Consider the following 17,696-nt stretch of genomic DNA (forward strand, 5'->3'; position numbering starts at 1 on the left):
ATAAGATATTGATTAAAAATACATAAAGTTTGGGGTGCCTGGATGGCTTAGTTGGTTAAGCGTCTGACTTTGGCTCAGGTCATGATCTTGGGGTTCATGAGTTAGAGCCCTACATCAGGCTCTGTGCTGACAGCTCAGAGCCTGGAGCCTGGTTCAGATTCTGTGTCTCCCTGTCTCTCTATGCGCCTCCCCTACTTGCTCTCTCTCTCTCTCTCTCTCTCTCAAAAATAAATAAACGTTAAAATTTTTTTTAATACATAAAGTTTTCCTCAGATTTAAAATTAATCTCTATGCACCAGCCACCTGTAAAAAAAGCATTCTTCTTGAGAAAACTGTTGCACTTACCTTTACTCTCCTTGTCCTTCATTTCTTGAGAATTGCAATGCTTTTTCAATTATGAGTTGTATGAAGAAGTTCTTACCAACTGATATCTTTACACAGTCCACCACTTCTGTATGTAAGTTGTTTGCTATCATCCCCACCACTAGTAATAATAATGATTTTGATGAGGAAACAGTTCACTGGGCTCTATTGTATACCAGGTCCTTGTCCTTCGTGCATATTAAGCATTTTTATATATTATCTCACTTAATCTTCATGATTAACTTATTTATTCATATTTTAAGAATGGGAGGATTATGGCTAAGCAAGATTTAAAAATTTGCCCGAGGTTGGGGTGCCTGGGTGGCTCAGCTTGTTAAGCATCTGACTTCAGCTCAGGTCATGATCTTGCAGTCTGTGAGTTCAAGCCCTGCATCAGGCTCTGTGCTGACAGTTTGGAGCCTGGAGTCTGCTTCGGATTCTGTGTCTCCCTTTCTCTCTCTGCCCCTCCCCTGCTCACACTCTGTCTCTCTGTGTCTCTCAAAAATAAATAAAACACTAAAGGTAAATTTTTTAAAAATTGCCCAAGGTTACAGAATTAGGAAGTAGCAGAACTAAAATCCAAGTTCTTTAGTTTTCTTTTTCTTTGTTTCTTTTTTTTTTTCCAATTTGGAAACCTAAGACATTCCAATAATACATGCACACTGTAAGAAAATCCTAAAATATAAAAAAGTCAGCAAGAATAAAAAGGCATAGCCGTGAAAGATAACTGTTGAAGTATGTTCTGTGTGTTACCTTCCCATCTTTTTGTTATACTTGTACACCAGTGCCTGTGATCTCAAGCACCAAGCTCGGCAACTGCTCTATGATTCCTTCTATGTGTATTCAAAACCCATCCTTTTAGGGATTCCCGACCATTCTCTATTCTCCATACCTAGTGCTGTAGGCAGAAGTACACCCAGATGCACAAGGAGTTACATCTCCTTTCCTACCTCCCCTGGGATCGTCATTCTCTGTACGCTGTCTCCTCCTTGCCAAAAGAAAAACTGGCAAAAGAAGCAAAACTCAAGTGACCAAATCATGAATTTCTTTGAAACACCCCAAAATAACACAACAAATCTCTGGGATACAATGTCTCAGGTCTGTGTGTAGAGACAGAAGTTGTTATCAACCCAGGTCTCTGAGAATGGGTAGTGTAAAAGCCTTAGAGTTCAACAGGAATCTAATGAAGTATGATTTAATCTCTAATAAAAACATACGCGCGCGCGCACACACACACACACACACACGCACACACACAACTTATAAATGCCTCCCTAGTGTCTTTCTTCTTGGGTCAATATTTCTGGAACACAAATTTCAAAAAGTATAGATTGCTGTGACTTCTTTGAAGGGCATTTTGGAAATAGCTATAAGAATGTAAAATATAATTACTCTTTAATCAGCAGTTTCATTTCTAGAGATCTTTTCTTCAGACCTAACTGAAATATGTACACAAAAAGTATACACAAGGATATCAGTAGAGCATTGTTTGTAATTGAGAAAAATTAGAAACCACTTACATATCCATCAGTGAGGGACTATTGTGGGAGCATAGAAGTGGTGCCCACCCTCATAGAAGTTCATTCCAGTGGATGTCTGACTTACCCTGCAGAAGCTGTCTTAGCCTAAAGCACTCACTCTGTGAGTTTACATTCTGGAACCACTCCACTGCTACCTCCGATAGTATCACTGAGAGATCATAAGATTAACTATTTTGTAATGCTGGCACAGCAGGAACAACTAAAGCTAAGTTGTGTCATTATTTGTTTCCTTTAAATGTTCCAGGAGTGCCATAAAATTAACCCACCTTTAAAATTTTTTTCTACTGCAACTCTTAAAATATGCTTTTCTCTCCCCAAAGTGGCAAGGAATTCACATTCTCTATTTGCCTTCCAGATTCCCTTGCAGTGTGACAGTGGCAGCTGGGTACCCATATCACATTTTTTAAAAAAGTTTATTTATTTATTTTGAGAGAGAGAGGGAGAGAATGAAAGCATATGTGAGTGGAGGGAGGGGGAGAGAGAGAGAGAGAGAGAGAGAGAGAGAGAGAGAGAATCCCAAGCAGGGCTCGACCGCATGACCTGCGCCGAAATCAAGAGCCAGATGCTCAACCAACTGAGCTACCGAGGCACTCCCCAAATCACATTTTAAAACACCAGAGCCACCACTGAGGTCCTTCCCGAATGTCTGTGGTCTTCAGAAATTGGGGAAGCATATGGAAAAGAGTGAAATTCCTCTCAAGTCATTCTCCGCAAGCACAGAGTTTCAAGAACAAGGATTACAATGTGAGCTGTACCCTGAACAGCAAACATTTCAGAATCTGAGCAAAACATATCTCTTGGAAAGTAATTGAGCAACATCTATTGTAAATCTTTGAATGGGGATTATAGCCAGCCATTGAGTGTATGTTCTAAAAATTGTCTGTCCTTTTTCACTAATGCAACTAATTAGGGAATGATAGGAAAGGTCAGATAAAAATCAACGTCTAGACTATATACTTACTTTAAATAAATACAATTTTATTACCTTCATATAGTGATATATATGGAACTGTCACAAGAATAATGCCAAAAATTTTAATAAGGGTACCCTGTTTGTTTATTTATTTAGAGCATGCTAGCACGTGCCCATGCGGGAGGAGCAGAGAGAGGAGAGAGAGAATCCCAAGTAAGCTCCATGCTCAGAGCAGAGCCCAGTGTGGGGCTTGGCATGGGACTCGATCCCACTCTGAGATCATGACCTGAGCTGAAATCAAGAGTTAGACGCTTAACCCACTCAGCCACCCAAGTGCCCCTAGAGTATCTTGTTTTAGATTAACGCATTAACTATATGTAAATTGGACTCCTAGCATTGGAAAACAATTTGTTCAAAACAGTCCCTAAAATCTTACACCCACTATAAATTTCTATGTCAAGCCATTTTGATAGGTCTTGAAGAAAAACTTCAGCATAACCAAATTCACTGTTTTCACAAATTCAGAATTAGTGACAATTTAGAAACTTAAGGTTGGAAGAGACCTAAAGTTTATCTGGTCTAACAATCCAATACTCTGTAACATCCCTACCAGTTAGTAAGCATGTATTTGTTGAGCGTATACTATGTGATAAGCCAAGGGTTTCTGAAGAAAATCTCTAAAAGGAGGAACTCCCACCTCACAAAGCAGCCCATTCCTCCTTGGGAAGCTCTAACAATTAACCATGAGCTGGCAGCTGCAACGTATCCTCTGAAACTGTTCTTACCACATTTGCCACTGACCTCCCTACTGCAAAAATCAGTGTCCTGTTTTTAATTTCATATTGCTTGAACTACCTGGAGCACTTAACACTAATAACACACCCTTTTTTTGAACTTCTCATCTAATCTCTTCTTCCCAGATTAGATCAGATCCCCTAGTTATAACCTATTATAGCACCCTATACTTTGCTTACAGAACACTTATGAGAGTTTGTAAATAAATGCTTAAGAGCATGGACCTTGATGCCAGACTGCCTGGATTCAAATCCTGCTGTAACACACACCGCCTGTGTGACCTTGGGCAAGTTTTTTTATACTTCAGTTTCCTTATCTATAAAACAAGAACAATAATGGTATCTACCTCATGGGTTGTCGAGTATTAAATAAGTTACTATTTATAAAGTGGTTAGAACACTGTAAGTGGCAAGTACAGAGCACTATGTGTTTGTAAGATAAATGGATGATTTGATTAAATTCTGTGGGTCTACTAGATTGTAAAGTCTGTAAGGATAAGAAATCATGTCTACTCCACTTACCATTTTATGTTCACTACCTAGTTCTGTGTCTTTTGCATCAAAGTGTTTGTTGAATGAGTGAAGGAATAAGTGTACAAGTGGAGGAAGAATCAAACAATGTAACTGATATAGATTTTATTGTCTCATACGGAAAGAGTGCACCCATCCAAAGCTTACCCCATATCTGGCCCATAATGGTCGCTCATAAACACCTATTCTAGACAATTTCCCTGGAATGTTCCCTTCTTCTTGAAAGCCCTCTGCTGACTGCCCTTGGTCTCTTCCTCTGACTTTCACATTTCTGATTACAGGAGCTGAGCTTTGAGAAATGCTTCTGGCCCCTTCAATCTTGGCAACATGCATAGATACCACTTTCTAGCATTTTGAATGGGCTCCCTCCTTGCCTTCAGTTTTGCTCTTGCCCTTGATTTTGGTGTTTCCCCAAATCCCAAGATCCACAGCTGCTGTGTATTTAAGCTGACACAGGAACCCAGCTCTCTGACTCATGGTGTATGATGCCATTTAGACTCTAGCAATATGCAGTTCTTGGATAGAAGGTTAAGAAATTTGGCAATCTACTACTCAGAGTACTTTTTATTTTCCTCTTAATTTCTCTGAGCTAGGATCTTTCCATTTTGGCCAGTGAAAGGTGTGGCTCCTATTCAAGTTTTGCCTTGTGTGCATTTGATAAAATCAGCTTTACATTTGCAACTTTACTCTGTTTTGTTCTTGTTGTTGTTGAGTTTTCTGTCATCTTTTAAAAGGAGTACTTTATAGCATTTCTATCCTGCCAAACACTGGGACCATACTACAAATTATTTGGCAAAAGGGAAGATTATAGGGGTACAAAATCAGCACTGCTATGAAGTGGTGGCAAAGATCCTCATCGTTTCTAGGTTAAGAGATGATACTAGGATGTGGGAGGAAAGGAATATCAGCAAGTAGATTTTCTCTAAAAACCTTGGAGTCCTCATGTAAACATTTAGTCATAGGGCTGTGAAAATGTGCCCACTGTAAAATAGCTAGGTCAGAAGGAAAATTTGAAAGCTTACTACATCACAAATTCATGAGTATCAAAATAACTTTATCCTTCTGTGTTTATTTCCTTTAGGCAGAATGATTAGTAGAAGTTGGTTGAGGAGGTTCACTTCTTGGTCCTTGAAAGTCAAGAGAATTAATACAACAGAACCATCGGAAAACTAAGGTCAAAGATCACAAAAAGGACTCTCGAAAAGGGCTCTTCAAATAAATCATTTCTATCTCAATTTACCCTCTGGATAGTTATCAAGAAAACAAAACTAGACATGCTTACTATGTACATATAAGTAGATTCTATTTTCCCAGAAATAAATCCTTCTCTAAGACCATAAATGTGATAGTAGAGTTGACTCCAAATTATGCGGGGTTTTAAAAAACATTATTGAGATGTTCAAACCCTTCCAAATACACCCAGACATGCACACACACATACATCACACTTCAAGTTAGTATCTGACTTTGTTGTTGTTGAAGATCTATCTAGTGATACTATTTGCTGTTGACCTGCTTTTAGGGTAAATAGTTTAACATTTTGTACCAAAGAGATGCAACTCAGTGGGCTAAAAATAATGAAGTCTATTTTTCTCATTTAACATTCCCACAGGGTGAGTAAGGCGGCTGCTGTGCTTTACATAGTCACTCAAGGATCCAAGTTCTCCCCAGCTTTCTAACTTACTTCGCTTGCCTTTTTGAACATCACACTTAGCTGGCATACCTCCTATCTTTTTTTTTTTTTTTTTTTTTTTTTTTTTGGTCTCTCCTCTGTTTTGAGTGGGCTTGTTCTCTCTCATCAACCCTACATCAAAGGTTAAGGGCACAGGGTTCAGTCCTTGGAGCATCTCTTTTTTCCATATCATTCACTCCCTAGGTGATCTCATCCCATTTTGTAATGTTAAATAACATCCATATGGACGACTTCCAGATAAATACCCTTAGTTGGGATCCTTCTTTTGACCATATTTTTAGTAGTCATTTAACACCTCACTTGGAATCTAATGGGCATCACAACTTTGACATGTCCAAAACTGAGTTCCAGATATTTCCCCTCTAAACCCTCCTACAGTCTTCTCAACCTAAATTAATGGTAGTACCATTTTTTAAGTTCCTCAAGCCAAAATCTTGATGTCATCCTTGACTCTTCTTTTTTCTATCTCATACCTCATATCCAGTCCTTCCACAAATCTTGGCTCTACCTTCAACATACATCCAGAATACAACAGCTTCTCCTCCCATTGCCTTGTCTATACCTGTATTTGGTCTCATTTCACTTCCTATAATGGCCTAATACCTAGTCGATGTTTCAAATCTCCCTTCCCTGCCTTATTTTTGTCCTTAGCACTAATTTGTAACAAACTGTACATTATACTTATTCACCTGTTTTAATTGTCTATATGAGCTCAAGGAGGGGGCAAGAACTCTGGTCTCTTGTTCACTGAAATATCTCCAGCATTTAAAATGCTACCTGCAAAGAGTAGATTCTCAGTAAATATTAGTTGTAAGAATGAATGATTCATGTTTCTCCCCCATTGTCTAGGGAGGCATGTACATGTAGTGTTTCAGGCTCTAAACCTCATCACTACCATTTATATTCTGTTAGGGAGACCTTAGATAATGGTCATATCTAGCTATATGGGAGTTTGGAAATGGCACTTCTAGCTTGTAAGCTATGGCCCACCTACAACTCTATAATTTAGAAAAGGGTGGAACAGAATTTGGTGGACAACCGGCAGTCTCCACCAACCTGTTATTTACACAACTCATTTTATTCAGAATGACAACAAAACCCACTTTGGAGTCCCAGAAGTAAATTACAGGCTGAAGGCAGACCAAGCTGTTCAATAGCATGCAAACCTAAGAGTATTTTATAAGCCTTTTATCACTAGTTTGCTCCTTAAAGCATGGCTGAGGCAAATCCCATTTGAAAGACTCTGCCAAGTCCTAGATAGTCTTACTAACTGCTTTAGACCGAAACTTCCCAGAACACATGGACCATATCTTTAGACTTTTATTATTTTATTGCTCAGTGCCACCTGCAAAAGTTTTGCAGAAATAGTATTGAGAACAAGGGAAAAAAAGAAGTGTAGGTGAAAATCCGTAAATAGTATGGTGAAAGAAACTTGTTACTGAGTTTCCTATTATTATCTCCTCAATTACTAGAACTCCTGAAATAAAACAATGGACTAAGATTCCAACTTCTAATAGATTCTAGCAATCTATGTGAATGACCTCCAGAAAACTGGATGATGTAGAAGCGTGGGGTGTGGAAAATCTACAATCCAAAGTCCAAGCATAGATCTTTGCAGGAAACATAGTCTCAGGTATTGAAATTAATCAGTAGTCTGGAAGTGACATTATTGTGCTTTATCTAAAGCTTAAAAAGTCTCAAGTCCCTTTCAGTCTTATAAAATTAATTAATTGAAGCTAATTTCCATAGTCACCAGATAGCATTTATGATCTTTTATTTTTTTATTTTAGAGACACAGAGTGAGAGAGAGCAAGCAAGCAGGGAAGAGGGGCAGAGGGAGAGAGGGAGAATCTCAAGCAGTCTCCACACTAGGTGCAGAGCCCAATGTGGGGCTTGATTCCATGACCTTGGGATCATGACCTGAGCCAAAATCAAGAGTCGGACGCTCAACTGACCAGCCACCCAGGCACCTAGAATTTATGTTCTCATGTGTCAGAATATAAACGTAATATAAACACACAAAAAATTTGTTAACGAGGACTACTCTTTTGACAAATTAAATGTATTACATATCTGAAAATAACCATTGTTCATATAAAAGACATTTATTATTGCCTCACTGCAAGAATTCATGATATTTTAGGCAGTGAGTTTATTCGTCTGTCAAAAAATACAAAGAAACCATTTCAAATGAATACCCTTTCCTCTGGTTTTCACTGTGTCCCATGAAGGGTATTCAAATAAAGGGAGCTGGTGGGAGTAAGACAGGAAGATGGGGCCTCTCAATTGTACACATAAAACTATTATCTCAATTACTACAGCTAAAAAATCAGCTTCTAGATTTTCTCTTCAAGACCTTCCCTTTTAAATAACTAACAGAAGTTTTGGGGCGCATGGTGCCTCAATGGGTTAAACGTCTGACTCTTGATTTCAAGTCCAGTCATGATCTCATAGTACATGAGTTTGAGCCTCGCATCCAGCTCTGCGCTGACAGCATGGAGCCCGCTTAAGATTCTCTGTCTCCCTCTCTCTGCCCCTCTCCTGCTCATAAGTAAATTAGTAAGTAAATAATTAAATAAACAAGCATTTGAAAAATCATTGGAATAACCTTTTAAAAAATTTTTTTAAGTTTATTTTTGAGAGAAAGAGAGAGAGACAGCGTGAGTGAGGAAGAGGCAGAGACAGAGGGAGGAAGCAGGCTCCAGGCTCTGAGCTGTAAGCACAGAGCCCTAGGTGGTGCTCAAACTCAGGAACTGCAAGATCATGACCTGAGCTGAAGTTGGGATGCTCAACTGACCAAGCCCCCTGGGGCGGCCCTGGAACAACTCTTTTAAGGATCGTTCATTAAAATACTAGAACGTTACCTGAATGGGTCCTTAAGTTTCTCAAAAACTAAGTAACTGCAAAGAAAAATTAATTTTCAAACAGCTGAAATATGGTACAAAGCTTTGGAAATCATCTGGACTGAATGATACTCAGAATTTTACACTCACCTTCATACCATTTTCGCAGCTGAGAAGTGCTCATTTCCCTTATACTCAAGTATGGAATCTCTGGACTTTTTTTTTTTAATGTTTATTTATTTATTTATTTATTTATTTAGAAAGAACACAAGTGGGGGAGGGGCAGAGAGAGGGGGGCAGAGGATCCCAAGCAGGTTTGATGCTGATAGCAGAGAGCCTGATGTGGGGCCCCAAACTCCAAACTGCAAGAGCATGACCCAGGCCAAAGTAGGATGCTTAACTGACTGAGCCACCCAGGTGTCCCAAGAATCTCTGGACTTAAAAAAAAATTTTTTTTTGATGTTTATTTATTTTTGAGAGACAGAGAGACACAGAGTGCAAGCGGGGGAGGGGCAGAGAGAGAGGGAGACACAGAATCCGAAGCAGGCTCCAGGATCCCAGCTGTCAGCACAGAGCCCGATGCGGGGCTCGGACTCACAAACCAGGAGATCATGACCTGAGCCAGGATGCCGGACTGACTGAGCCACCCAGGCGCCCTTTGAATTTCTGGACTTTTAAAATGGGACTCAATGGACGATCAAGAATCATAAATAATAATAGTGAGACCAGGGTAAGACAGGCCTGCTGTCCTTTCTAGAAGGCCAGCTTCACAGTCCTGTGGCAAATAGGACTTGAAAAATATTTGTTCAAACCTCATAGTGTTCAGTTCGGTGGATCCAGCCCCTATCTGCCAATGGCTTTGGAATCATTTTTCTTCATGGCCATACTTCTAGCTGTCAAGTAGGTTTTTGTTAGTTTCCCATTTCTCTTAAGGTTACACAAATGAGACAGGAAAGTGAAACTATTTTTCTATGGAATAAGGCACGTAGTAAGTTTAGTATTAGCTCCAATTTACTGCCTTAGGACTGACGGCTGTCGGCTATGTCTTGAGCAGTGTGAGGAGTTCACACACCCTGTGCGATCCTAGCACTTTTTTGTTCTCATTCTCAATCTTCTGAAACAATTAGTCCATCGCCTCTCCAACCTACTTTTATTCTGTAGAGGTCATGGTTGCCATCTCTAACATTTACTTAAAACCAAGAATTTATTGTTCTTCTGAACTAATACATCCATAAACAGTAGATCATATAGTTTATGTGATATTCTATAAATAATGCTTTTTTTTTTTCAACGTTTTTTATTTATTTTTGGGACAGAGAGAGACAGAGCATGAACGGGGGAGGGGCAGAGAGAGAGGGAGACACAGGATCGGAAACAGGCTCCAGGCTCCGAGCCATCAGCCCAGAGCCCGACGCGGGGCTCGAACTCACGGACCGCGAGATCGTGACCTGGCTGAAGTCGGACGCTCAACCGACTGCGCCACCCAGGCGCCCCAAATAATGCTTTTAGACAGCTACTTCCTTTTTAAATATTTGATGGTTGAACTCATAAAAACATAACTTGAAATGATAGCCCTTTCCTCTTCTGATCCATAGGTTTTCCCTGTTTCATTGGGGTGTAGGTTTCTACACATAATTATACATATGCTTCCCATACACCAAATTTAAAAGAAATAAAATCAGTTCCCAGGCCAAATTCAAAACATGTTGAATTACACACTTATAAAAAACATCTCAAAAGGTACATGCTCCTTGGGATTAATGTTAGAATCTCAATCAAAAACAAAACCCCAGCTCAGGCTTTGCAAATGTGGGCAGCACCACGGGCATTCTTTGGAGTGTTAAAGATTTTGCAGCTTGGTATTTTTTGGTTACTCTTTCCTAAGAAACATACAGGGGAAAAAAATGTCAAGCTTAAGAGAAGGGTCAGTGAGTGGGCTATTTAAACCCACTTTTTATTTCTTGAATTGATGGTAGGAGGCAGCAGCTTACAAGGGGGTGAACAACTGCCTTCAGATTCACCTTTTAGCAAGGACCCTCTCTGTTTACTGGCCCCTCCTTCCTGGAAGTTTGCACATGTGCTTGTAGCATTGGAAGTTTGTGGGATATCCAGTTAACATGAAGTATTTTCCTGCAGGATTGCATGCCTTTCTCACAACCTTGACAAAGCACTATCACCATCATCATTGATAACCTACAAAATGTGTTATGAAATGTGACTCTGTTTCTCTGGCATTGTACCCAAAGTCACACTCCAATCCCTTAAAAACAAAACAAAACAAAAAAACCACTGCTGAGAAGCAGTATCATAGTATCATTCAGGTCAGCAGCTGCCCACTACAGGTCACCGGCCACCACATTCCATCCTTAGGACAAAATCACAATTCTTAGGGTTCCTGGGTGGCTCCATCGATTAAGCATCCAATTCTTGTTTTTGGCTCAGGTCATGATCTCATGGTTCATGGGTTCAAGCCCCACGTGGGGTTCTGCACTGACAGTGAGGAACCGCTTGGAATTCTCTCTCTCCCTCCCTCTCTCTCTGCCCCTCCCCTGCTCACATGTGCTTTCTCCCTCTCTCCCTCTCTAAATAAATAAATAAACATTTTAAAAAATCACAATGCCCAACATGGCCCATAAAACCTTGAGTGGCATGTTCCCTGCCTACCTCCCACATCAAGTCATACCCATCTCTGTGTCAGACGCTACATGACAACCACCGTGGCTTTCTTCCATTCCTCAGAAGGGCTAGATTTCCCCCACAAGACCTCTGCTGTTCCTTTAGCCTTCCCATCTCCCCAGGGCTCGTCTCCCACCCCTCACACATGCAGGCTAACTTCAACTCAACTCTCAGTTTAATGTCACTTACTCAAAATATGGCCTTCCCCAACCTCCAAATTTAAATTAGGCTCTTCTATAACAATGCCTCAAAGTATCCTGTACTTGTCTCTTTTACAACACATATCACTATTTGAAAATACATATTTATTTTTATGACTGGGTTTTAAAACTTTTTATTTATTTATTTATTTATTTATTTATTTATTTATTTATCTCACTAGGCTAATAGCAAACTCCATCAAGGCAGTCTGGGTCTCTCACCTCTATAGTCCTGGAAACTAGCATGTACCAAACAATAAATATTAGCTGAAAGAATGAACTTCACTTCCACATTACATGCCAGGAGGAGAGGTCTCAGAACATTGGCCAACCATTTTCCAGATTCTAGGTCCCTGCCCTATGATGAAGCTATTTATTGAAAAGGGCGGGGATGTGCCTTTTAATTGTCATAGAGCCAGCTTATGCTCAGAGATTGATTTCCAGCCCTGGTCATTCAACCATCCTTGAGAACAACTAGCTCATTCCCTGACTGGTGCTAGCAGGAAAAGGCTAGGTACAGGTGGCCACAAAGTCACTGTGCATGCTGGTCAGAAACTGTATGCTTTCTTCTGTTCTCCACACAGATTGTATACTTTCCTACTTTCTTCTGGATGTCTTCCTCCACTTACACAGTTAGAAGGCATTGAAAAGCACTCCTAGGAGCTGTTTGTATGTCTTTAAACATTAGGTGAAGCTAAGGAATGTTCTCTCTGCAGTGCTTCAAGCCAAATTGTCACACGTTATTGGGCCTGAACTTCAAAAAGAACATTCATATAAGTATAATCCCTTATCCACAGAGTTCTTTGACTAGGAGAGCTTAGAACATGCCACTATTTTGTTCCAGGACAGCTGATGCCTCAAGACTTCCTTATGCAGCTCTGGGAAAAGCCATGGCTGAAGCATGTTCAAACTAGCAGTGTCACTGGCCCTGATATTGGACATGTGCAGCCCTATCTCATGCTCTTCTGTCTCTATCATGACATGGAGAGAGTGTTGCTCAGTTATAAAGGACACAGTCTCATGAGGGGGAACTTCGTGGCCCTCTGTTGGCAGTCATCTGTGGAAATCAGCAAAATCCTAGAGCCCCTGGTAATATAACCCCTAGTTCTTGGCAGGCACTGGATCATATGTGCACTCCCCATAGCTGGTAACTGACCCCTGGTTGTGGCCACACCAGAGACACCCCTTAGCATCCAGTAAGGCCACGAGCATGACTAGTACCGGTTACAAATAAATGATTGTTAGAAATTCTTGCTCTAAGCCAGCTGACTTTACATTTCTTGGGCCATTTGTTTTAAGTGTAGTTCCCTTGCAGTTCTCAATAGGTCTTGGCCATACATAATTTATGGCTTCTATTTTAAAAGTGCTATCAGAAATCAATAAGAATATAAACACACCACTGTTATAAATGTCCTCATAGCAACTGTCATCCCATGCCATGGTATTCTTTTCACAGATATAACTAGAACAATTGATGCCTTCCTTATATCAGTTGTTTTCCTCAGGTTGAGCCACAGCTGAATGAAATATTAGCCAGTTTTAAGGAAGAACACGCTACCCTGAGACGTTTAACTCAGGATGAATCATTTAAAGCGTAGTCGGAACTTAGCTGTGCTGTAGCACAGTTGAGGTTTCACTATATTAAAGAATGTCTACTGTATAGATTATGTTGGGATATTTTCCCAATCAGCAAATTTAATTAAATTCCTACCACACAAATCTCTTTTTGATATTTACTGAAGTCTTTGACTATATTACGTGTATTTTGTAGTTTAACACTAAAATGTCATAATTGCTTTATTAATGTCAAACCAATACCTTCATTAAGACATTCAATAAACATTTATTAAATGCCTACTATGTACCAGTCACCATGCCAGGTATTGGTGTTACCTGATGAATACTCTGCCTCCAAGGTGTTTCCAGTCTACTCTGTTTCCATGTTTAAATTCTTCCACAAACTCTGGAAGATGGGCAATAGGTCTCATTCATCTCTATATTTTAAGTGTCCCACGGAGTGCCTGGCACACAATAGGTACACCATAAATGCTTGTTATTCAAGTCAATCAAGGAATAAACTAATAAATGAATGACTGAATTAAGAAATAGAAGCTACTGAAAAAATATTTGAAGATCTAGGCTGCCAGAAACCACCAGACCAAGAAGCAATAGCCATTTTTTTCTCTCTTAAGTTTAGAAAACAGAAGAGACATACTCTATGCCTACCTTTGGCCCCCATTTAGCCTCCAGTACCTATTTTCTCCTGAATACATTATTTCTTCTTGCTCTTTCATTTGTCCTATATGAACAAATTGTCTAGAATAGCATAAGGCAAGGGTATTGAGTTTAACCACAGCTTCCTTCCTTTCCATTTCCTTCCATTTCCCAAAGCAAGTCATAGGGTCAGTTACCATCAGATTTTGATTTGAGATTCTTCTAATATATGCATTTCCTTCCATGAATTTATTAGACCCACCCTGTGCTTCAGGGTCTCCAGAAATCAGGTGCTTCATAGGAAGTAGAATGTAACACCAAGGCGAGTCAAATCCTTGCATTGTAAAATCCACTATGTAAATGAACTTGAGATTTGAACGGGGCACCAGATTCCCGTGTGTTTCTCTACTGACAATGGCTGAAAGTCACCTTATCCCAGTGAGTCTAGAAAGAGCCTATGCAAGTGACCACTCAGCAGGTTCCCAGAGGATACTAAGGCACTAGCATTGAGCACCGGTTTCTGGACACTTCCATGAAGAGACCTAGGAAGAAATTGGGTTTTCTCAGTTTAAAACTGAGGGGGAAAGTTCTAAGTCATGAAAAACAATGGTCAACATAATGTCTCTTCTCTGAATATAGATCATCAGCTTAGACATCAATCACTATTCATCATTCTACTTTCAAGACTGTAACATCTGCGTGGATCAGAAAAATCCTCAAAAGATTCTTTGGTAAAAAAATTATTCATTCATTTAACTAAGAATTTGCCTACAAGGTGACAGGCAACAAATTAGGTGAGTGTAGACCACTCCCTGTTCTGAAGGAATAATTCCAAATGTATCAAGTGCTGTGGAAGAACTTCTACAAACTTCTCTCAGGGCAAACATCGTCTGTAACATGCAGAGGAGGGTGTGTAGCTCTGTTCCAAAAAGTGCAAGCTCTGGAGACAGAGTGCCCCAACCTACAGCCCACCCTCAGGCCTCACAGGGCGTGAGATTTCAGTGAGACAATACATATCAAGCATTTCGTAAACATTTAACACTTCCTAGCTCCTCTCCCCAGACTAAAATGCCTGGCTTGTTCTATACATTGTTATTTGGAACACCATCTTTGCTCCACGTGTAACTCCATCTTTTTCCCTCATTATTGAATAGCCATTCCCCTCCCCCAAAACTTTATTAAAAATCCAAATAACATATTGTTGTTGTGCATTAGCCACTAAAAGTTGTTTCTAAGACTAATGGGGATATTGCCAAAAAAAAAAAAATCAGGCCTGAAAGAACATAGGTCCCAAGGGCATAGCCAATTGAGGTGGCCCCAAGTGCAACACCAAGGAGTACTCAAGTCTTCCAGTGTCTAGGTAACCAGTTTCTTTTTTTCAGTAAACACGGATATACCCTTGAGAAATGGAAGGACCTGAACTGACAAATTTTTAAGCAGGACAACAAGGAGTTCCAAAAGATCTATTTAATCCCAGAGCTATCCCTGGGCTATACTTTGAGGACTGGGGGCTCAAAGGGGGGGGGTGTGACATTTCCCTACTTCCTCATTTTCCATAGAGAGAGGGGTACATTTCTAAATTTCAGCCCTAGGAAGAGAGAAAGGACTGAGGGACTTCTGGATTCTCTTCTGGATTCCCAAATAAAGAGGAATTATGTCTCTGATTGGTGATGTGGGGAAGAAGCCTCAGAACTTATCTTCAACCTCTTTTCCTCTATTTTAGACACCTGGTCTCAAGATGTTGTAGGTGGAATTGTGTCCCCATAAAAAAAGATATGTCAAAGTCCTAATCCCCATACCTCAGCATGAGACCTTATTTGGAAATAGGGTCTAGATTACAGAGGTAATCTTGTTGAAATGAGGGCCTTAATGTGGTTTGTAACCTAGGATGACTGATGTTTTTAGAGACACAGAGACGAATGTGCACAGAGGAAAGTCCACATGAAGAGACAGGGAGAATGGTGGGAATGACTCTGCTACAAGCCAGGGAACATCTGGGGCTGCCAGAAACTGGAAGAAGCAAGGAAGGGTTCTTCCCCTACAGGCTTCCGAGGGAGCATGGCCCTGCTCATACCTTCATTTCAGACTTCTAGCCTCCAGAAAGGGGAGATGTAAATTTCTGTTGCTCTAAGCCACTTAATTTGTGGTACTTTGTTACAGTAGCCCTAGCAAACTGGTTCACCGAGACAAACACTTTCCCTGCTCACTCTGCCCCTACAAAGAAAGACATGTCCATCCTGGCCTCTGACCGAGACACTTCAATCAAAGTGGTGAAGTGGAGTGGGTAAGGCAGGGTCGTGGTGGATCATATTAGCAAACCCATCAGCATGCCTCCTTCTTTAGATGCTTTTTATTGGTAGCAAAGCTAACAGATCAGTATCTTATTTCTCAGTTGTTGAATTTGAAACACATGGGCTTGATTTTCTTTTTCTCGTATTTTTTTTTATGTTTATTGACTTATTTTTGAGAGAAAGAGAACCAGTGGAGGAGTGGCAGAGATTGGGGGCAGAGGATTCGAAGCAGGCTCTGTGTTGACAGCAGAGAGCCTGACATGGGGCTCCAACCCACGAAGCCTGAGATCATGACCTGAACTGAAGTAGGATGCTTAATCGACTGAGCCACCCAGGCGCCCCAGAGGCCTGATTTTCTAGCCTAAACTCCAAATCTAGGCTGAAGCACATAGTGTACATGTATTAATTCATTTAACCTTCATAGCAGCCCTATAAACGTATGTCCTTCTATTACGCCTATTTTACAGATGAGAAAGCTTAGGCATCAAGCAGTCAAGTAATGTACCCAAGGACAATGAATGGTGAGGAGTTGGTTGTAGGCAGCCTGGGGCCAGTCTGTCCTCCCTGCCTTGGCAAAGGCTGCATTCCAAGAGCAAGCCATTAAATAGTCCTATTGAAAAGGGATCTTTGGTCAAATAAATGAAGAGAACCCTGGGTGAAAAAAGTAAACATTTCTTTAGTGTCTCCTGATCTTCTCAGAGCTTTTACAATGTCAATGTGCTTTATGACTCTTTATCAGGATATGGAGTCCACCATTTGTTCACAGAGCATTTTTAAGGAAGCTTGGGACTAATGTTCTGAGGAATACCAGTTTGAGAAACAGGAAGAGAATAGTTTGGGGAGGGGGAGATACTCTTTGGTTTGGATACAGATACAGGATTTTTTATAATTTCTATATGCCATTTAAAATACTAAGAAATTCCTTCATTTAAACTTTACAAAGAATGATATGTAAGGCTGGGTGGGCCATTGGGGGGCTAAAGCTGACACATACCCAAGCCATTGCAATAAGGGACAGTGGAATTGCTGTAACAGAGATAAAAAGCAAGGTCAGCAGGGGGCACCTGGGGGGCTCCAGTGGTTAAGCAACCAACTGGATTTCAGCTCAGGTTATGATCTCATGGTTCGTGAGTTCAAGCCCCGCATTAGGCTCTGTGCTAACAGCACAGAGTCTGCTTGGGATTCTCTCTCTCCCTCTCTCTGCCCCTACCCTGCTTGTGTTCTCTCTCTCTCTCTCTCAAAATAAATAAATAAACTTAAAAAAAAAAAAAAAAGCAAGGTCAGCAGAGGGCAAGGCTAAATCTCAGGGGGTGAAAGGGATAATTTCATGGACAAATTGGAGTTTGAGCAGGACTTGAAGGATAGGTGGACTTTAGACAGTTATTTTGGATTAAACTATGTTAGGCCTAAATCATTTCTGCTCCAGGATGGGGTCAGAAATACTGGAGACTCTACAGGTCATTTCTGAACCTAGAGTTTGTACAGGGGCAGTGTTCCTACAGCTAATCAAAGATCACAAATTGGCAGCCCCTAAGAAGGATGTGACCAGCAGACTCTTGTTTGGCCAGCTCAGTGTGGCTGCTACGTGTATGTGTAGATGTATGTACAGCATCCTCCCTCTCATCCATGGTTTCACT

The sequence above is a fragment of the Panthera uncia genome, chromosome B1 (genome assembly GCF_023721935.1).
Source record: "Panthera uncia isolate 11264 chromosome B1, Puncia_PCG_1.0, whole genome shotgun sequence".
Classification (NCBI taxonomy): Eukaryota; Metazoa; Chordata; class Mammalia; order Carnivora; family Felidae; genus Panthera; species Panthera uncia.